The 23,485-nt window shown below is 35.2% G+C and overlaps 1 protein-coding gene and 2 long non-coding RNA genes across 7 annotated transcripts in view; 1 reads left to right on the forward strand and 2 right to left on the reverse strand.

Annotated features, from left to right (window-relative positions):
* The window catches only part of LOC143229995 (uncharacterized), a 56,436-nt gene extending 40,743 nt beyond the window's left edge, over positions 1 to 15,693 (reverse strand). For 3 of the 5 annotated variants that reach the window (XR_013016166.1, XR_013016171.1, XR_013016168.1), the window contains exon 1: positions 15,438 to 15,693. This is a non-coding gene — a long non-coding RNA (uncharacterized LOC143229995). Of the gene's footprint in view, positions 1 to 5,547; positions 7,792 to 14,493; positions 15,369 to 15,437 lie in introns of those variants that run through there. The other 2 variants (XR_013016173.1, XR_013016169.1) reach the window with 2 other exon arrangements.
* Positions 2,581 to 8,932, forward strand: LOC143229996 (uncharacterized). The gene is made up of 4 exons (XR_013016175.1): positions 2,581 to 2,660; positions 6,363 to 6,501; positions 7,692 to 7,826; positions 8,803 to 8,932. It is a non-coding gene; the product is annotated as an uncharacterized LOC143229996 (long non-coding RNA).
* A 7,444-nt stretch (positions 15,694 to 23,137) lies between the features above and the next one.
* The window catches only part of LOC143229997 (UDP-glucose 6-dehydrogenase-like), a 73,493-nt gene continuing 73,145 nt past the window's right edge, over positions 23,138 to 23,485 (reverse strand). Inside the window, 1 exon segment of the mRNA XM_076462934.1 lies at positions 23,138 to 23,457. The gene's annotated coding sequence lies outside the window, so the exon portion shown is untranslated.

Below are 23,485 nucleotides of genomic sequence, written 5' to 3' on the forward strand. Positions count from 1 at the left end.
TGATGAGTTAAAAAACTGTGACCAATGCGTAGCCTAGTGAGAACAACTTCCTCCTTCCAAACTTTACAGAAGCTAGATGGCCAAAGTCCAATTTTGGGTTTGATTTGAAAAAGTTTGTTGTCGCGTTGCTCACTCCAAGTGGACTGCCAGCTGGCACAGAGCCGAGCCTTGAAGATAACACCATAGTCATAATGAATATCATCAGGTCCAACAGACGTACTGGCAGACCGATGAAGGCCAATTTTTGTTCCAATTGGGTAAAGGGACAATTATAGTCAAAGAAACAGTCAGTTTGAAAGGAAAGAGGTGATCGCTCTGCCCGAGTCTTGATGGCCAGGAAGGTGGAGGAACAAGCAGAAGTGCTAGATACCCAGCAAAAGCTTTCACCTAGAGTGTTAGCGATGTTCCGAACATCAGTCACCTCCTGACCATCAGAGTAAGATCGAGAGGGGACAGAATTGTAGTGCCCATTAACCTTTCGAATCCTGTCCCATATGATCTTGGAACTGGTGGTAGAAGATATGCTGGTTGTGAACTTAATCCAAGATTCCTTCTGGCTTTGACGTCTTACCCACCTAGCATGTGCATGGGCCCGTTGGAAAGCAACCCGGTTTGAAAGTGTGGGATATCTACGAAAAGTATCCCAGGCCCGCTTTTGAGCCTTCCGTGCTAAGTGGCAAGCAGGATTCCACCATGGACGAGGATATCATGGAAAACGTGTCGAGGTTTTAGGAATACACTGAGCAGCTGCATGTGTAATACAGTCAGTTACCGCTGCTACACAGTCGTCTATTGATGGCTGATTTACGATGGCAGGATCAAGTTCTGCGAGAGCAGTGAAAGTGGACCAGTCTGCCTGATCCAGCTTCCACCGGGGCACGCGGGTAGGGTGGCATCAACTACGGCCAGTCTCTCTCAAAAGGATCGGAAAATGATCACTGCCTAGTAGATTACTGTCAACCCTTCATGAAAAATGAGAGAATAATGAAGGGGAGCAAACTGAGAGATTAATAGCGGTAAAGGACTGACTAGGTGCATGAAAGTAAGTGGAAGAACCAGTATTGAAAAGAGAAAGATTGTGATCAGAGAGCATCCGCTCTACAGATCGGCCCCTCCCATCAATAATAGCACTTCCCCAGAGGGGATGATGTCCATTAAAATCCCCTAGGATTAGAAATGGAGATGGCAACTGTTCAACGAGAGCATCATGATCTGATTGATCATATGTATCTCCAGGGGACAGGTACAGAGAACAAACAGTGATGGTATGACCCAAGGAAACACGGATGGCTACAGCCTCCAAGGGTGTGTTGAGTGACAAAGACAGGGTGGGCACGTGTTGATCAACCACGTGTTGATGCTGAAGATTGCTGTTCTGAGTATTCAAGACATGGTTGCTTACCCATTGACTGTTTTTTTACAATTTTATTTAAATTTTTTGGAGGATCCATAGGAAAAGGAAAAAATTTCGGTACCCACTGACCCCACCCACCATGGAGCCCTACAAGGGGACGCACTACAAAGTCATGCAAGGACAATGCAGCAACGCCAGGGTTTTGTGAGCACTATACCAAAACACCAGCATCAGGCACAATGTCCACAACACCCGTTGAGAACTTCCAACACTGGTACTTGGTTGACTCTAGCCCAAGTGGACCAGCTGATTGACCAAAGGGGGGCCACCCAAAGGCCGCCCGTCTACAGGAATTTGAGGCCAAAGTGGTGTGTTAGGGTTGGACCCCTCAATCACCAGGATCCACTCCTCCCCTTCACGGGTCGCCACGCACGGCAAACACGTGGGTGGATGTTTAGATCCCAGAGAAGGTAACCAGATAGAACAGAACCTTCCATGGGAGGTCCCCTCACCACGTACAGGAATCCACACCGAGGGGACGAATAGTGGGATTGACCGTCACATTATAACGTCCCCATGGCTGAAAGAGCGAGCATGTTTGGTGCGATCGGGATTCAAACCCAAGACCCTCGGATTACAAGTCGGACGCCTTAACAAGCTTGGCCATGCCGGGCCCTTTGAAGTAAGAAGAAATGGTAATTGCTTCCTTTATGCTATAAAAATAACCAATATAGTGTTCAATATATGTTATTTTAAAAAATACAGGTATGAATTTGAAATTGTTTATTCAGAAAATTATTCATGTAAAAAGTATTTTATAGTTTAAATAATATATGTAACAAAAATATTTTTAGTTAAAAATAAAGCCTTTTTTAGTAGGAATAAAACTAAAATGAACTCGACTTTTACGGTAAGAAGTAGAAAAACAGAGTTGACTAAATTAGTACAAACACTGTATGTGGCAGCAAATAGGCAATTCAGGTCATATTTTTACCTTCTAGTAAATTGTAGAAAGTATTGAGTAAAATTGAATGAAGACTGTCTTCACACTTACGTGTGTTTTATATATGTGGTGACTAGATTTATATGTATTATACATAAGCTACAGTAATAAATATCCTATGAATGTTTGTAAGGATACTATTTGAAAGCAACACACAGAATGTTTAACTATATGGAATAATGCATTATTATTGGCATTAAAGAACTCATTGGCATTAACTGTGGAGAACAAGAGTCTTGCATAGTTAATTAGCACACAGAACTGACAGAAGACGTATGAAAGTGTATAAAGGGACCTGTTAGAGTATGTGAGCCTAATTCAGGAACTTATTCAATTCAAATAGTGTCTTATAATTATGTGATATTTGTAGGCATCCAAAATAAAATAATAGAGTTATGCGAGAAGAGAGTAATCATTCCAAAACTATGATGACGAGAAAACCCACTTCTAGAGAAAATATATCTGTAAAAAGGCTCCTCTATATAAAAATTAGTAACACTTTATTTAGTAACATTCCTAACAAACATATTGTTTTATAGGGCACCAGATAAACTCTGATTAGGATACTAAGATTAGATGGATTATTAAACGAAATTAGAAAGATATAAAAAAACAACATTGAATTTGATGACAGTGAGACAACAAATTTCAATTACGTAATAAAGAAATTACTAATGGCGAATCTAAGAACGTAGAAGATGAGAAAATGTTAGTAACATAAATTTATAGGCAATATGAACATGATTTTTATATACTTGATTCTAGATGCTTACATAATCTTATATTTTCTTTTTTCATTATTTTATGCACAATTTGAATGTTTATATCTTCAACTTCCTATTGGCACAGCAGTATATCTGCTAGATAACTGGTTTTCGACACCCATTGTGAGCAGAGTTCAGAGCCCTATTCTGTAGCTTTGTGCTTAACTTCGAAGAAACAAATAACCTTCTCTAATTTTCCTTCTAAAGCTTGGGGATAAACTTACATCTTGTCTATGCACTGAACAATTTGTCATTAATTTTAAATAAATACCACATTTAATTGTATTGTCATAGTTTCATGTGGGTACTGACATATTATGGATAATGATATCTCATCTTTGATAGTAGAGAACCATGTACCACATGTCCGACTTCTGTACAAGTAAAACGGTCTTGGGGTAATGATTCCATTTTCATATAACCCTGACTTCTTATTCTGAATTCCTGAAAATATCTAATTATATGATCGTGCAGGTACAAAACAAATTTTCGAATCTGGATTACACACTGGTACAATTATATATCTTAGGATATTTTTTTTCAGTTATTTCTAGACAAGTGTGTTGGTCATTTCAAATGGATATGTTTAATTTAACTCATCTGTTTGTTACTCCAAGGAATATCTCTGTCATAACATTTTCTTATCCTCAGCAGTCTTTACCACCGTGCCCATGTATAGCAAATGTAGTTCATGATAAATAGTGGTCAAATTTATAAGTTTGATGGAAGTCTTCTCTCTCTCATTGAGGTAAAACTTAAAAGGATAAAAAATATAAATTTAGTTTCATATCAACAACCAAATTTAGTGCTCAAACTGACTTGGTTAATTCTGTTATGCTATTTCCTACTGTAATTGTTGTAAATTATTCGAAAAGATCAGGTGGTTGGCAATGCTTGATTTGTCTGTGCTTAACTTTTCTGCAAGCTTACGTACTGTTGTGTGAGGATCTCTCTCAACTGCTTCCTTTAATGTCCATGTTGAAATATTTGGAACCAGCTCTAAACTGTACATTCAGTAACAGATCAACAGCCGAATGCTTGGTTGATGTTTCGTCTAGCTTCGATAGTTTTTGTTAAAGTTTGAAATCATAGAGAGAAATCAGACAAAAGTCCTTCTTGTCCAGGCTGCCTTGGGGGATGTGAAACTTATTCTGAGTAGAGTTGAAACAGCAGACAGTTATGATACATTGTAAGTGACAAATGTTGGATTAAACCAACCAAACAATAATAAGTTCCTCAATATTCAGCTTCTAAGTATCATTGTAAGAATTCTGACATTTATTTCGACAACCTAATACATTATTTTCTAGTTACTACTATTACATTATCTGTATCTGTCGAGCATATTGTTAACTAGTTGGATTATCCCATCTTCTTAACAAAACTTATGTAAATTTGTGATAAATGAAAGGTTATCAGAGAACATGAAAAAATTGCTTCCCTTATATTTCATTGTAAAAATGTTAAAATTGTAAAACACAAAGTGTGAGACTGCAAGTTTGCCTGCATCTCCGCATGGATCCAATAAATATTCATGCTAAATTTGCTGAAGACCCATCGACAGTGAGCGAAGTACTGATTAAAAATCTCAAAAACACTTTTAAAAACTACAAAACACAAAACCAACAACTTGCATGTATCTCTCCATGAACCAAATGAACCTCCATACAAATTTTGGTGAAGATCCACCCACACCTTGCAAAATGGCTATGTGGATGTACAATAGACAACAAATTGTACTATTATATTTATATTATGTGTTTTATATACTTCTTCGACTAGTGTATTACTTGTTTGTACTTACTGACTTTATATTTTCTATATCATTTATATGAAAGCAATCAGGTCAAATCTGATCTGTCCTAGTCTCCTAATAAGTGGGTCCGAGTCCCATGGCTGATCTGTTATGGACTGACATAACCTCATGTTATACTCGTGTGTTATTCTAGTTAGTGTTGTCTCTGTTGTGCCTATACTAAGGGTCATTCCTTAGATGTTGACTTATTTTATTCTTTTGTCATTCAATTAGTTACAAAAAATATATATTATTTCTCCCTGCTTTGTGGGTTGTTTTCTATCACTGAGTACTGTAACAAACAAAATTTATATCGCAGTATGTTGACCCTCTGGGCAGTAAACAGTGGGGAAACAAATCAGAGAGTTCAGGGTAAGAAGTTTTCGATTATTCTTGTCTTAAGAAACTTCCAATATGATAGCATCAATCTGATTATAATTCTTTCTAAACAGATATTATTTCTTCAGAAATATATGAACAATAGGTAAACATAGAGGAAGTAACCATGTTGTTTAATTTTATAGAATTATTGTTTCAATTACATTTAGATTATGAATCATCATAACAAATACAAGAAATATATTTATTATTTTATGACTTACATAATAGTCACTGTATGGTATATATTTTTTCTTAGTATAGATAGGTTTTTTTTTCTTTGAAATTAACTTTTTATACAACTTGGGATACTTTTGAGGAAATATATTTTCATTAACCTTAGAGATGGATAAAATGGAAAAACCTTAAAACATAGACAGAAGTAGAAAAACAGAAATCTATGAGAAACAGTGTTCCAAATAACATAGAATCTGGAGTAGTAGATATAGAGATTTCCCCATTGCCCAGCAAAAACAAAAACAGACTTTCCTGCTAAACAATGTTTCAACAACATGATAAACACAAGTTTGATTTTAAAAAAATGGGATAACTGAGATTTATTTCATAATTTTAAGTGGTGGTTACTGAGCCAGTCTAATCCAGTGTAGAGTGATGACAGACAAAATAACAGATACAATGTAAAGTGTTTCTGAAGAAAAACATTTTGTATTTATTTAGGAAATTTTAATGGTCATGCAAATATAGTTTGAACATTTTGAGAGCAAGGAAAGTATTCTTATTTTAACATGAAAATCACTTTGTATCATAAGCAGTCAATTCTTTTACTTCCTGTATTTATGGACAAATTTTTATTAAAAATCCTTTTGCTTTCTGGCATCAGATAAAAACCATATCAGCCAATATGGCATGATGCTTTATCAGATGGCACTAAGTAAACAGTTTTTTTTCTTAATTGTAAAATTTCTATTTTGGACTTTTTTACTAGAATCATTTAATTGAGATAATGAAGTTATTTAAACAGTATCAAAATGTGTTATAAACTTTAAAGACATGTGGAATTACAAAGTAAATAGGTCCCAGTAGTTTATCTTTCTTGTTTGTCTGTAGGACACCCAGTTCAAAATCCTTTTCAATTGTTTCTCTATTCAAAAACAAACTATTTGAAACTGTCTATGGTCTGTTATCTTGTGGATCAACTATATTCAAGCCTTAGAACAGTTGAAACAACCCTGTGATAAGGTCAAAGGTCAGTAATACATGCAAGTTATAAGCCAATAAACTTTTATATAAAAAGTAGGATAAATGCTGTAAAATGCAACAAAATATAAAAAAGAAGGAAAATGTGTCACATATAATTTTTATAGATAATAAAATCATATGTTTTTGGTATGATACCTCTTCATAACCAATAACTGTAAAATTATTCTCTACATCCATGTTTTTGTTGAATAATTATAAAGCAAATTTTTGTTATAACTAAAATAATGAACCAATCAGTTGAGGCTATATACAGAAATAAATGAATTGAAATTATTAATGTGAATAAGTCAGTGAAATTCTATACGGTAAATCCGTCAGTTAATACCACAGTGTAAATAAGTTGGTTGATTACTTACTATAAACCAGCTGGTTAATTCCATTTTTTAACATTTTGGTTACTTCTTTAATATAAACCTGACTATTAAGTGTATATTAGAAACCAGTTGGTTAATTCTTTACTAAAAACCAGTCAGTGCATTCTATATTATAAACCAGTCAGTTAATTTTATACTATAAACCAATAAGTTAATTGTGTAATATAAACAAGTTTCTTCAGAGTAGCTTTAGAATCTGTAAAATAACAGGTTAATTTGAGTGTTTTTCTTTCATGAAGCATATCCCAAATTTTCTCTGTCCTATTACTGAGTTACAATAAATACAATAACAGTCAAAAAATTCTTAGAATCTACAGTAAACACCATTTTAACTTGGAGTTAACACTGCTGTCATGTGCTATATTAAGGATTTATCAGACTGTGGAAATGTTCCTGCAGTCCAAGGTTTTATTATTCTAGAGAAAGACACCAGTGAAATGTGTTAAAAAATTAGTGGATATACACATTGTAGTATAGTCAGATATTAGTAAATATATATAAAAATAGAACTTATGTGTATATAACTGAGATCCCATCTTTATTAGTGTACGTAGTTGTTTGGTATGATGTTAATATTATAAATATTCAGTAAATACATGTAGTGTACATTAAACGTTATTAAGTTTTCACTTTTTACCAAGTTGTGTGTTATTGTAAATACATGTTCATTATACTCCAGTATACATTCCAAAAAAATCAAAATGTTTGTACAGAACAAAAATTACAGGAAACATTATTTACAACCAAAACAAACAACTAAGCACTCTGCTATTGTTCATATCGGTTTGTATTCTCTTCACAGCCCCCATGAATGAAACTCACATACTGGTGGCTATCTGGATCGTAGTAATACACAGGTATACAAGCTTTACAAGGATCTAGGTCGGGTGTAGATTTGCAGTCTTGACCAGTGAAAATATGAAGCAGTCATTAACAGGTGAAAAGTGTGATTAACCTCAGAAACATAAATATATGGTATAAAAAGTGTTTCATATCCTGTAGTTATAGTTTATAATTATAAGCCTATCATTAGTTGGTATTTCAGCTAGGGTATTATTAAACAGAGATATTTTTCAGGGTAATTATGATATAAAACATTTCTATTGTAGATAACATTGTAGACAATACAATTAAACATTGTTACAATGTGTATAGTTGATATATCCATATCAAAACAAAACATAAAAAGAATTTCTTCGTCACAGATACCATAATCGAAGGATATTAATACCATGCAGAAAATGTGGGAAAAAAATTATCCCATTGTGTTTTCAATCCCACGGTTCTTTTATTATTTTATTTTATTTTATTTTGTGATATGAATATGTTGTCGTGTTCTTGTATTTTCTTTTTTTGCACGAATGGTTTCTAGTTTTTCTTCATTAACTTTCGGTAAGTGTTAAAAATACCGCTAAGAGGGTTACATTATACACTGCTGCATGTGTTAGGTTCTGAAATTAAAGAGTACATGATTGACATTAAATCGAGTAAAACACATTTGCTTAACTTATTGCGATTAGTGGCAACAAACAATTATGGATAAGATTATGTAAAGTTAGACTGACAAACAGCTAAATTCAGACACCTATAAATAGCTTCCTTTTTTGGGAAAACTATGCTATTTATGAATGAACAAACGTACAGTATGTTCGACTGAGTACAACACGACAGACCCCTTGTTTCCTGAAGCCACACCCACAAATAGTCATGAGTTTCAATATTTTCCAACTAACATATATCTTTAGTCAGATATTTTTATGTAATATTTTTCTAAATTTCCCTCCGGTTTCTGAGTGTAATTTTGACATTCTTGTTGACCGGATGTGCTAATCGTTCTAAACATGTAAAAACATAAATACTACAACCTTTGTTTTTAACTCTGAAACAAGACTGGGTTTTTCTATAAACTTTAGGAAAGCAGCCTATTGAAAAGACAATACAGAAACCAGTACTACCATGTCGGCCATTGGTTAAAACGTGTAACTTGTGGACATCTTACTTTTTTTTGTTTCACTAGAGCAGTAGTTTCCAACTCTTTTAGTCTGATGCTCTCTTGATATGAATAAAGAAGATTTGAGGCCCCATCAACCTATACCCACAGCATGAAGATTGAAAAACAATGCCGTAATAAAAACAATAACATTTCATTTCAACATGCTATATCATATAATTAATAAAATATCACAACTTTTATTGACTCTTTATTTGCCTAAAATTAAAACTAAATCAGCGTCTTTGTTTTTTTGTTTCCGGCCCATTATTTGGTGCTCCATCACTGAATTTATTAGCTCTGGTTACCATGGTGTTAATGTGACTGATGAAAATGAGTTGTCTATCAAAGTTTAGTATTTCTAAAGTACTTTAGTGTTTCTTTCAGAAGGATGCCACTGCTTTAAATGGTTGCTAATGGTTTATCTTTAACAGTATGTCTGTTACTGAGTGTCCAAAACTGTGGCTTTTGAAGGATTGGTGACTATTCCTGGGTCACTGAACCACTTGCTCACATTGCTAGTTCAGATGTTGAAGAAGACTAGCAATATTGGTGATCTATGAAGCATACTGGCATTGATAGTGATCTGTCTGATTACCAGATTTCATGATTCAGGGTACATATTACAGTAAATAGTGAGGCTACGACCAATCTTAAATATGCTGCATGATGCACCTTCTGAATATTTTATCAGCAAAAATGGGCAGCTGGAGTTTATTGTAAGCATCTTCTAAATCTAAAACCACTGCCAAGATACTTGACCATATTTCAAGCCTTCCTATATATATCATTTTCAAATTCATTTCTGTCGCAATAATCATCTGATAATGAGACTAAAAGTAATTCAATCTGAAAGGACAATCTAGCTACAGCCCTCTCTGGAATATTAGCAATAATGTTTTGCAAGATGATATTTTGATTACTTTTAAAGCAACAGTGATCCTTCAAGGGCTGGGATAAGGATATGATAAAGCCATCAGTCCATATCTCACAGATGATACCTGTTGCCTAGCTACATTGATACTCTCTGACACTAATTTCAACAGGTTGGTGTCTTACTTGAGATTTATGACTGAGTATCTAGAATAAGCTAAGGATGCTTATATATATGCTTGTAGTTTTAATTTAATCCACTTCTGCATATCATCATGGTGAAATCAGTTAATGTATCAGTGCAACTAGGCCTTCTTTTGCCTTTATGTATACACAATGGAGTACTGTCATTATCTTAAATGACTGTTTGACATTATCATGTGTTTGAATATTGTGTTATCCATGAGCTTGTGAAAGTGTCAGAAGAGTCAGGTTCTATATTTTGTAACCATTGACTCCTTTGCACAACGTGGGTCTTACCTATTCAATATGAACTAAGTTTGAGCTTGTTTGTTTTTGTTGGTTTTTTTTTTAATTTCTCGCAAAGCTACTCGAGGGCTATCTGTGCTAGCCGTCCCTATTTTAGCAGTGCAAGACTAGAGGGAAGGCATCTAGTCATCACCACCCACCGCCAACTCTTGGGGTACTCTTCTACCAATGAAAATAGAGGGATTGACCGTCACATTATAACGCACCCATGGCTGAAATGGCTGGTCGCATGTTTGGTGTGACCGGGATTCGAACAAGCGACCCTCAGATTACGAGTTAAACACCTTAACACGCTTGGCCATGCCGGGCCCTTGAGCTTAATTACAATTAAATTCAATGTTTGTTTCTTTTGTTTCTGAATTTCATGCAAAGCTACTCGAGGGCTATCTGCACTAGCCATCCCTAATTTAGCAGCGTAAGACTAGTGCAGCGGTGTACAAACTTTTTGAATCAGGGGCCACAAACAGACTTCTCGTAACCGTTGGGGGCCACAAAAAAGTGAAGATTAAAATTGTCCCACAGTTGTTTCACACAAGATGGACATCACATTTAAGAACACACAAATAACGATTACATCAAAGAGTTTGGACATTATTCTAAGAAATGTTATGATACGTCAACTGTCACAAAGTCAGTGTGATGGATGGTGCTGCATGTCATCTGTGAGCTTAGAAATGTCCGGCTTGATGTTTGACGTTGAAAGACGCAAGACTGCTTCTAGATGATCATCAGTCAGCTGATTGCGAGTGTTGTTTTTGTTCAGTTTCATATGCGAGAATGCCTGTTCGCAGCAGACCCAGTTGTCTGACCCTTCATGGAACCCATGCTGATTGGTTCCTCTGTGATATCAAACGATGACAGCACACCACAAACAAAAACTAGTAGCTGTGCTGTTGAGCTGATGTCAGTTGACTCGTCTGCTGCCAAAGAGAAGTAGACAAAGTTGGCTGCTTTATTTGTAAGCTGCCTTGTTACGTCTACTGAGAGGTGTGAAGTTCTTCGTTGAACTGTCATACAATTCAAAGCCACTATCTGTAGCTTAGAAACTGCTTCCGGACACAACTCCGATGCAGTAATCATACACTGCTTGACAAAATCACCATTAGTTAATGGTCGGCCAGATTTTGCTATCATCAACGAAATATCATAACTGACCTCACATGCTGCACCTAAATCTGCTGACTGCTTTGAGAAAACATTCTGCTAGTGATTCAGTGACTGCTGCAGAGATTCAATTCGAGCTGCTCATTCATTACCAACAATGTTGTGGAAATCTTTATGCTTCGACTCATAATGATGCTTTATATTGGATACCTTTGCCACTGCCACTGTCGAATGACACAGCAGACAAATTACGTTCTTCTGTTGTTGAACAAAACAATGTTGCACAGTCCAATCATAAAACTGTCGGTTTTCATTGTCAACTTTTCTTTTACAATTAGCTGCCATTTTTGTTACGAAATAATATCAAAATAGGGCTCGTAAGTAAATCTCGAAGTACAATTGGAACGTGTGAGATTTTGTAATTACGGAAATATTACGTCATTGCTCCAATGATTAAATGCCTATGCATTAACGAGGTATTCTTATTAAATTTTCTTTATTGCTCGACACAAATACTGGACCATCCAGTATCTAATCTAATGCATATTCTTCTATAATGTCATGACTGTATGGTTCATTTTGTGACGTATGACATAAATAGTAAAGTAGTAACATCACTAAATTCTTCAGTTCTGTTATATTGTCATAACTGTATGGTTTATTTTGTGATGTTTGACATAAATAGTAAACTAGTAACATCACTAGATTCTTCAGCTCTGTTATATTGTCATTACTGTGTGGTTTATTTATTATGTTTCCGTATGTTACATTCTGTTCTTATGTACTTCAGAATGTCCTACAGTAGTTTATCATTAACCAACAACTTTGTTTCCAGCTTGAAAGAAAAGCAGTTTTCCAAAACATCACCAAAGAAAATTAAAATCAAGTTCCTTTCAAGTATCTTTTCTCCAACAGTCTAATGTTATAATTTTCCTGCACATAGAATATACTTCTCACAGACACTTACCAACCCTCACATAAAACTTTTCTCAATTATTATATTCTCTATATACTTACAGGTTTCACTCACCACTAGTCTTAATACTTTTATCTACCCCAACATGTTTAATGTGGTTCAGTTGTACAGTAGCATATAAACAATTATACAACAGGCATGTGACACACCCTCCTCATGCAACTATCTCTACCAACAGGCATGTGACACACCCTCCTCATGCAACTATCTCTACCAACAGGCATGTGACACACCCTCCTCATGCAACTATCTCTACCAACAGGCATGTGACACACCCTCCTCAGGCAACTATCTCTACCAACAGGCATGTGACACACCCTCCTCAGGCAACTATCTCTACCAACAGGCATGTGACACACCCTCCTCAGGCAACTATCTCTACCAACAGGCATGTGACACACCCTCCTCATGCAACTATCTCTACCAACAGGCATGTGACACACCCTCCTCATGCAACTACCTCTGCCAACAGGAGTGTGACATACTCTCCTCATGCAACTATCTCTCTCTGATGTATTGTCTAAGCTCACTTGGAGATTAGATGCTAGAAAGAAAAACACTACATGGGAAAGAAGGATGTAAAGTGTGAAAAGTGGTAAGTATAAATCAGAAATACATTTTATTGGTAAGAAAATTATAAGTTCCAATATGATTCCTCACCTTTGCTAAAAGCTACAATCCTACACATTGACCTGGTGAAGAGAGTGGTGTAACATTACGAAGATTATCCCTTTTCAAAATACATCTAAAAAAAGGCCATGGAGTTTATCAACATCTCTGTTTAGTAAACACACTAAAGGGAGATTGAACCACATCTGAATCAGTTTTACTCTTCACTCTTGATGAAAAACATCATCACTGAATGGACAACAAAGAGAAACATACGATAAACAGCAGTAAGTAAAAGTGTCTGAGACTTTTAAAAGATAGGGCAAGCCCACTCAAAGCCGTGTTAACAATTCCATCCTCAAACCATTGGAACTGTGAATAATATATCCAGTTCACAAAAGAAGGTCACTGACCAACTGTGACTTGACCTGCCATTGATATAGCATGGTTGAGGCACGTCAGACCACAACTGAGAGATCAACTATAGCTTCATACTATCTGAACCAACAGTGATACATCTAGTCCTAGAAGAATGATGTCCTCAACCAATCAGATTGAGATGCACACCTAATATAACATGATGATGAAGCTTCAGACTGCAATCAGAAAATCAACTCAATAACCATATCATAAACACCCTGAATGTTTCATGTTGTTTCTGCTGCACTATTGCCTTTTTTAAACTCAAAGCATTATATGCCTAAAGTGCTCCTCAGACACATCCATCTTCATAAAGGTTTTTTTTATTAATGATCTGAAAATGTGGAGTTGGGTTAGTTTATTTTATTTGTCTGAACATTTTTATACATGCCCTACTACATATTTTAGTAATTAAAACCTTCTACAGAGACAGAAATGATGATGTACTCTCTGTATTAAATTTTTGGGCATTACTTATGGGATGACGTGATACAAATACAGTTAAAAAAAAAAGCCTTAACAACAAACTGTGTGATAAGTAAATTTTTATTGTTGAGTTACAGAAACTGACATGACTGTCATAATACCTAGATCTGTCAGTAGACATGTGGTATCTGAAGATGTAATTTCAACACTTTATTGTTTCAAACTTCCTTTTTTAACTACTGTTTTATCAAACAATATTTAAATAAACCTAAGTCATTGATGTTTACAAAACAAATTATAAGTCAATGTGACAAACCTCATTGCTCAATTATTGCAAAGATATAGTCTAAATAAAACAAGGCCAAACTAAGAATGAACAATAAAAAGAAGCAATCAGCTTTTTTATAAATATTATAAAAACTATGTGTATACTAAATAATTGTCTTTTTAAATTAGTAATTGATAGCAGACTCTCAAGTTAATTTATAATCATGTATCTTTATATATATTTTGAACAATGTTACAGTGCTTGTTCATTCCAGCAGACAATGTTGTAGTCATTTATTTGTTCAAACAAGTTTCTGTATATCTCACAACACTAACAATATTTATATCAAAGGATATCACATCACCTCAAACAACACGGAAAGTGTAATTAAAAGTATAGTATATAAAAACTTTTTATTTCTTATACACTTACTATTATTCTAGTCTTACCTTCTCCACAAATAATCCAGAGTGAGACACAACTATCTGAATGACTCCTCTTAAAGGAAACCAGCCTGAAGAGCTCAATTACTTTCTGGCATATTTTGTGTTATGAATCTTTTATATTAACAAATGATGTATCATATAAGTGTTTCATAAATAAAAGTTGAAAGTTTACTGTTTGAAGCACTATAGTAACCCAGTTTATTTTAATCAATACCAGCAATACTTAACTCTGTCATACATTTAAAGGTAAACAGGTCAGTTACCTTTGTGAACCTGACGATGACCGAAGAAGATCGAAACGTTGTTCGCTCTTCTATGTAAAATATTTTCTCAACCCAAACGAGCCGTTTTTGCATATAAATTTCTCAACAAGTGGGTTTCTCGACATCACTGATTTGTGTACTTTAATCGAACCATAAAATATTTGTAATTCTCTCTATTTTTATATTTCATATAACACATACATACAGTATATATGTAAAAGGTTAAAGTTGTATGTATAGAATAAATCTACAGACGACAAATAAACGTTGTCACATCAAAAAACTTGTTGCTTTAAGATCTACACCAACAAATCATCATTCCTGTGATCGCGAGAAACAAACCTTTATTTATATTCTATGTACACTTTGTTAACTATATTTAAAGGATAAATTTTCGTTTTCATAACTAAACTAAGAATATCATCTGACTTTTCCCGCTGTTATCCCTCACTTATCAGTTTTATTTTTCTGTTATTTTCCTTCTCTGTTGCTTACGTCATTTCATTACAACAACTGATTCAAGCGTATTGTTACACTGTCAACCAATGTGAAGAAAGACAACAATGAAATGGGACCACAATAATACTGAATATTTGCACATAGTAACTATAGAGACGAGACATTAAATTAAGCGGCCGAACTTTGAGAAGAAAGAACAAAATTTTACAACAAAAAATTACCCACCTTGCATTCCACGGGTATTTCGACCAGTACAATTTGTTGGTATAAAGTTTTGTATAAATATTTTAGTTGCATATTCACATAAGGTCATTTTATAAAAATGAATTAAGTTCTTGAAATGAGAAACAAAAGTCAGATAAATAGTAAGAAATATTCACTTTACAACCTGTTTTAAAAAGCGTCGTACTAAAAAAATTGGAAAAGGGACTATTTTCTAAGATAAATATATTCTTTTTTACGGTAATTAATGCAGTGCAAAACTGTTTTTATTGTGATAACACAAATACTATTTTTGATCTATTAAGTATGGTACCGTTTATTCAAAAATCAACAGTTTTTGTAACTGCATTCCTTAAAAGTATATTGATAAATTACATCAATAAAGATATAATCAAACCTTTAGATTTAGTCTCAGTGAAAGTAGAGTTCTTGTGAAAAAGACAGTACTTTAAAATTCTGTTCTTTGATAAACAAAGGCTTGTCGTACGTATCGTAGTTATTTTTATAATTGTATGAATTTAGAATACCAAAGTGGGAATTTTATTATAGATTTTTGTTTGTGGTGCAACTAAATAGGTAGTGACACAATGTATTTATTATTTCGGTCACATAGATACAGATACGCAATCCATGTCCTTTTTATAACAGTAAGATAAGAAAATATCACCTAATTAATAATTTATATGGGATTTACCAAAAATATATGTCTTCAACATTACACTGCAGGCCAAAATCTTAAGGCCAATGAACATAAAAACAAAATATGCATTTTGCGTCGTAAGACTCAACTATTTATTTGAGTAGAGCTTCGAAAGATGAACGCCCGCGTGGCGCTAAACATGCTCGCCCTCCCAGCCGTGGGGGTGTATAATGTGACGGTCAATCCCACTATTCGTTGGTAAAAGAGTAGCCCAAGAGTTGGCGGTGGGTGGTGATGACTAGCTGCCTTCCCTCTAGTCTTACACTGCTAAATTAGGGACGGCTAGCACAGATAGCCCTCGAGTAGCTTTGTGCGAAATTCCAAAACAAACAAACAAGAAAGATGAAAATAAGAAAAGGGAAAATAAAATTTAAAAACATTAGCATATAATGAAGAAAATGTGAACACTATGAAATTAACCTAAATACTAGCTGATCAAAAGTTTAAGACCATAGCAAAGGGAATTCCTAAACGCCTAACAAGATGTCTCAGTCACGAGTTGCATGGTCGTCATTGCGAATAACTTCAAACATTTCCTTTTAATACCTAGTGGTTGAACTAATAAAATACAGAAATAGTCACGAAAAGTTATTTAATGTTTGAGAAAATAGAACATGACTGTTTAACTCTATAAACAGGGGAAAATTACTGTCTACAGTACCATGTATTGAAGCGTCATAAATCACGAGTAAGTCTTCTTCCCAATTTTAGCTAACATATATTAAATAGAAAGGCCGAACTTTCTAGCTATAGATTATAACTGAAATGAGCTTGATCAATGTTTACAGATGTCCTAGACACACGCTTCCAAAACTACAGCTTTAATATTTTTCTGGTCTTTTATCATTGTGAATTTCTTTTGCTGCTCAAGAGTTTTACATCCAAAGTAAAATTTGCTTTGCATATAACATTTTTTATTACAGAAATAAAGACAAAAGGTACAACACAATGTTCATCTTTTTTTTTTTTCATATTAACTGTCAGGAGAAATATACTCTTTAAAAAAAGAAACGCAAAAGGCAAAATATGAGATTAATTGTTAACAAGTTTATTCCGGGTAGTTCTGTATGACATGTGTGAAACTTTGCACATTCACTGCTGAACATCCAAAGTCTGCAAAGGCGAAGTCCACGCTCACTAGGTGAAGTTTAACGTCACTCAACGTCAATAACGTGTATGCCCCCCGTGAGCATCAATAACTGCTTGGCATCTCTTGCCCATGGAAGCGATGAGATGACGAATCACATCCTGTTGAATGGCTGTCCACTCATCCTGCAAAGCTACTGCAAGCTGAGGTAGAGTCTGCGGTTGAGGTTGTCGCCGTCGCAGACGTCGGTCCAACTCGTCCCAAAGATGTTCGATGGGGTTTAAATCTGGTGATCTGGAGGGCCAGGGAAGAACATTGATGTTGTGGTGTCTCAAGAAGACAGTGGTGAGTCGGGCTGTGTGAAGACGGGCGTTGTCATGTTGAAAAACGTCGTTGACGTTTACCGTGATGGGTTGCACATGGGGCCTAAGAATCTCGTCGACGGTTGCGTACGGTCTAATCGGAAATCCTACGCCGCCCTGGTATGGTTGAGGCAGTAGACGTCGCAGTGGTGGTCCTATCCCGAAGGTGACGTAACCGGATGTTGCGATCTTGTGCGGACGTGGTCACACGAGGTCTGCCAGATCGTGGACGGTCACGAGTTGATCCATGTTGTTGGTGACGATTCCATAGCCTTGTGATGGTGCTTGGGTAGACATTTATAGCTCTGGCAACATCTGATCGAGATTTGCCTGCTTCCAAACGACCAATGGCGTTGTTGCGTTGTGCTTCAGTCACTCTTGGCGTAACTGTATTGCGTGTCGGTGGCTTAACACTGAGCTATGGAAACCGAAAACCCGTCACTTTTATAGGGATTTTGCACATGTTGCACTTGCAAAACATGCAGATCTCTCAAACAAATTTATTGGACACGCATGCGTTTTGGCGAAAAATCCGATGTTTTCCTCCGTTTTCAAAGTACACAACTTTTATTGTCATTTTGGTCTGACAATCAGTGCCTTAACACGTGTAACATTACATACTCTGAGCTTGTAACGTTATTACATATATTTCTCTTTAAAATAACAAAAATATCGCTTTTGCGTTTCTTGTTTTGAAGAGTATATTTATAACGTGTACTGAGAGTTTGCAAAATGTCACAGACATACATAAGACCTATTGATACAGTACTCTCGATGTCGTCATGGTAAAGTGTTTTACGTCAGTATTTTATAACCTTGTTTTAATACCTAGTGGTTTAATTAATTAAATACAAAAGTAGTCAGAAAAGTTATTTAATTATTAAGAAAATAAAATGACTATTTAACTCTATAAACAAGGAAAAACTGCTGTTTTCAGTATCATGTATTGAAGTGTCATAAACAACGAGAAGGTCTTTTCAAATTTTAGCTAACCTACACCAAATAGAAAGACTGAATGTACACCCTGAACTGCCCTCAAGGAAGACTGTAGTTTTGATTTGGGGTACTTAACTGTGCGATTAGGCATAGTGAATACTTACTAAAGAGTAAGTAAGAGGCACAAACATTGAACACGCATTACAAAAGCTACTATTTACTTACTAAGAAGAAAGTAAGAGGTACAAACTTTGAACACGCCTTAAAACAACTACTGTTTACTTACTAACAACTAAGTAAGAGGTGCAAACATTGAACACGCTTTACAACAACTACTGTTTACGTACTGACAAGTTAGAGGTACAAACATTGAACACGCTTTACAAAAAATACTGTTTACTTATTAAGAATTAAGTAAGAGGTACAAACATTGAACACGCTTTACAACAACTACTGTTTACTTACTAACAAGTAAGAGGTACAAACACTGAACACGCTTTTACAAAAAACTTGATCGATGTTTACAGATGTCCCAGACACAAGCTTCCAAAATTACAGCTTTAATATTTTTCTGGTCTTTTATCATTGTGAATTTGTTTTGTTACTCAATAGTGTTACATGGAAAGTAAAAATTACTTTGTATGTAACATTTTCATCACAGAAATGAAGACAACAGGTAGTATACAATGGCCATCTTCCTTTGATGAATTTAACTGTTAGCAGAAATACTTATAACGTATAGTGAGGGTTTTCAAAATGTCAGACATGCACAAAACCTTTCGATACAGTCCTCTCGATGTCTTCATGGTAAGTACTTTTACGACAATCTTTTATCAATCTTCTGTTAATACCTAGTGGTTGAATTAATTAAATACAGAAGAAGTCACAAAAAGTTTTTTAGTGATTGAGAAAATAAAACATGACTATCTAACTCTATAAACAAGGGAAAACTGCTGTCTGCAGTACCATGTGTGGAAGCGTCATAAACCACGAGAAGATCTTTCCAAATTTCGCTAATCTATACCAAATAGAAAGGCCGAACTTCATCCTGAACTGCCCTCATGGCAGACTGTAATTTTGCCTTGGGGCACTTAACTGTGCGATTAGGCATCGGGAATGCATTGTTTCTCCTTTCAAGCAAGAAGATGAAGAATAAAGATGTGGGTGGGAAGTGGTGGTTAATACAACGAAGAATAGGTATTTGGGTATCAGATATGTAGGAGAAAAATAGAGACTTGGTTGTCATATAGTTAGCAAGACCACTGGATGTCAAGTAGTTGGTAAGAAAATGTAAAATGGAGATATGAGGAATAGATGCTTAGAAAAAAATTTAAATAGAGATTTGGAACTCAAATTCTTGGCAAGGCATTGAAGAATAGTGATATGGATGTGAAACAGTTAAAAGGTAGGTGAAAAATAAAGATTTGGATGCCTGATTTTTATAAAATATGAAAAATAGATACATGGATTTCAAAGAGCAAAACGAAGAAAAGTAGAGATGTGGGTGGAAGTGGTGGGTAATACATAGAAATATAGAGATTTGAGTGTCAAATAGTTGGGAAGAGGTTGGAATATAGAGACTGGATGTCAAGCAGTTAAAAGGTAGTTGAATAATAAAGGTCTGTGTGCCAGATTTTTATAAAATAATGAAAAATAGATATATGATTCTCAAATAGAAAGATGAAGAACAATAGAGATGTGGGTGAGAAGTGGTGGATAATACAACAAAGAATAGATATTTGGGTGTTAGATATACAAAAGAAGAATAGAGATTTGGTTGTCAAATAGTCAGCAAGACGATGAACAATTGGGGCCTGGATGTCAAGCAGTTGGTAAGAAAATGTAAAATGGAGATCTCAGGAATAAATACTAAGAAATAAAAGGTATAAATAGAGATTTGGATATCAAATACTTAGCAACATGATGAAGAACAGAGATATGGATGTGAAACAGTTAAAAGGTTGGTGAAGAAAAAGATGTGGATTCACATTTTTATAAAAATATCAAGGATATATGACTTTCAAATAGCAAGACAAAAAAGAATAGAGATGTGGGTGGGAAGTGGTGGATAATACAATGAAGAATAGATATTTGGGTGTTACATATATAGAATGGCAAGAATAGAGATTTGAGTGTCAAATAGTTAGTAAGACGATGAAAATGAAAGACCTGGATGTCAAGCGTTGGGTAAGATGATACAAAATGAAGATCAGAGGAATAAATGCTTAGAAAAAAGGTTTGAATAGAGATTTGGATATCAAATACTTAGAAAAGGCATTGAACAATAGTGATATGAATGTGGAACAGTTAAAAGGTAGGTGAAAAATAAAGATGTGGATTCCAGATTTTTATACAATATGAAGAATAGATACATGAATTTCAAATAGCAGATGAAGAAACATAGAGATGTGGGTGGATGTGGTGGGTAATACAAGGAAGAACAGAGATTTGGGTGTTAGATATATTAAATGTCAAGAAGAGAGATTTGAGTGTCAAATAATTAGGAAGAGGATGGAATATAGAGACCTGGATGTTAAGCAGTGGGAAAGATAATGCAAAGTGAAGATCTGAGAAAGAAATACTTAGAAATGGTATGAATAAAGATTTGGATCTCAAACACTTAGCATGGCAATAAAGAATAGAGATATGGATGTCAAAGAGTTAAAAGGTAGTTGAATAATAAAGATCTGGATGTCAGGTTTTGTAAAAATATGAAGAATAGATATATGATTTTCAAATAGCAAGACGAAGAAGAACAGAGATGTGGGTAAGAAGTAGTGGGTAATTCAACAAATAATACAGATTTGGGTGTGAGATATATTGAATGTGAAGAATAGAGATTTGCCGGGTCGAAAGGCTGTTCATGCGCCACATTTTTCTGTCCTGGAACTAACTTTTTACAGAGTGGCCAGCTCTGTTTAGAATAATGTGACTCTTTGGCACGACTGTCCCATTCACAGATGAAACAACAGTACTTTGTATAGCCGAGCTGCAGTCCCAGTAACAGAGCAACGACTTTCAGATCTCCACAGGTATTCCAGTTGTACTTGCTGAACTGGATGTGCTACAGCAACATTTCCATGTTCTTGTAGGTTTCTTTCATGTGTGCTGTATAGCCAACACATATTGAAGGGTGAACATTGTCATTGTGTAACAGAACAGCTTTGAGGCTTAACATTGAATCAATAAAGAGACGCCCCTCTTGCGGGTCATGGTCAAAACTCAAAGCAGAGAACAATCCTTCGATGTCGACACAGAAACAGAGACTGTCAACTTGTGCAAAAAATTTGGTTATATCATCTTGGCAGCTTCGAAAAATAGACATTTTCGTACCTGGTGACAGCAAACACTATTCCTGTAGTCTCAAACCCAGCAATTCGGCTTTTGCTTTTGAGAGACCCAAATTTCTGACCAGATCATTTAATTCTGACTGTGTTATGAGATGTGAATTGCCTGAGGAGCACAGTTCAAAGTCTGGATCAATGTCACCAGTTCCCTGCATTGCAGTTTCTTCATCTGGTTCATCTAAGGTCCATTCCTCTGGTGGTTTTGGAATTGGAAGACTGTCGTCATGTGGCATGGGCCTCATTGCTGAAGGCAGATTAGGGTATTCAATTGACTTCATGTTTTTGGCAGAGAAACCAGACACATTAGTCAAACAGAAGTAACAGTCCATCACATGGTTTTTCTGTTCTCCCCATATCATCAGGACACAAATGGCCCTAATCTTTAGAGTGCCTCTGAGCCAAGCTCTCAGACAGACAGCACATGTCGCACAACAAATGTGAGGCGCCCATTTCTGGTCTTGATCACCAATTTTACAGCCGCAGTACAGATGATATGCTTTCTTCACAAGAGCAGTCTTTGAGCGTCTCTGATGAACAAGCGTATACTTGCCACAAATATAGCAGAATGTATAGCGGCTGTTACGACATTGACGAGACATATTGACCACCACCAATCGTCCTATAAAACGTCTATAACATCTAACTTACTTGTTACAGTGCTACTGAGGCAATGCTATATTCTGAAACAATATATACACACTATAAGGTCTATATTAATCCAGTGAGCAGCATTGTGTATGCAAGCCACTTTTATAGCCTGCTGAGACAGTGTCAAGCTGGCTCCGGCCTGCCCAGGAATGCCCGGACTGCAACTTCCACAGAACAGCTTCCAACCTGGCTTGATTTCATGCCTGGACATGCCCAGACTGCACAAAACATTGTTCATAGGTCTCTTACAGGAACGAAAATTTTTGGACATAAAAATATACGAAAAAACATTACAAAACTGAAGATATTGATGAAATGGTATATGATGGGCAAATTTTAATTTGATTTTTGTGATCAGCAGCCAAAAATCTATCAGTAACACCCAACAGTGTTCAAGAAGCAAAAACTTTGTTATGCAGTATTATCAGCCACTGGTTATTCTGATATTAGTATAAGCATGATACATTTGTAGAAAAGGTTTTTACTTTCTTGTATAGGTAACAACAGAAATTGTAATTATCAGAATATCAAAATTCCTACTCATTCCTTCATGATATGATTGATAAAAAAGAGGTGATTTATATATTTATGCAAGTGATGTAAACATTTAAACAACAACAAAAGTAGGAGAAAAGTGGTTCTTTTAATAAAATACTTTTGGCTACATTCTTAAAAATATACAAATTGTGAAGGTGAATTAACAAAATAAAATAACATAAAAGCAATCACAAGTAACAGTAATGTTAAAAACTGTTAATATTAACTTTAAAAAAACCAGCAAAAACAATTTCCATTTACATGATCCATTCAGGAATAGATTTAATCTGTGTTTAACATGATTCATGTTTTCTTCGGCTCAAACAATAATGTGAGGTGACAATGTTTTCTTTATGATCTACATATGATCCAAGTTTAACACCCAGGCCTTACTTCAACAAAACTCCTGTAAAATACATCAATAAAATAATAAG

Source organism: Tachypleus tridentatus, chromosome 10, assembly GCF_004210375.1.
Source record: "Tachypleus tridentatus isolate NWPU-2018 chromosome 10, ASM421037v1, whole genome shotgun sequence".
Taxonomy (NCBI): domain Eukaryota; kingdom Metazoa; phylum Arthropoda; class Merostomata; order Xiphosura; family Limulidae; genus Tachypleus; species Tachypleus tridentatus.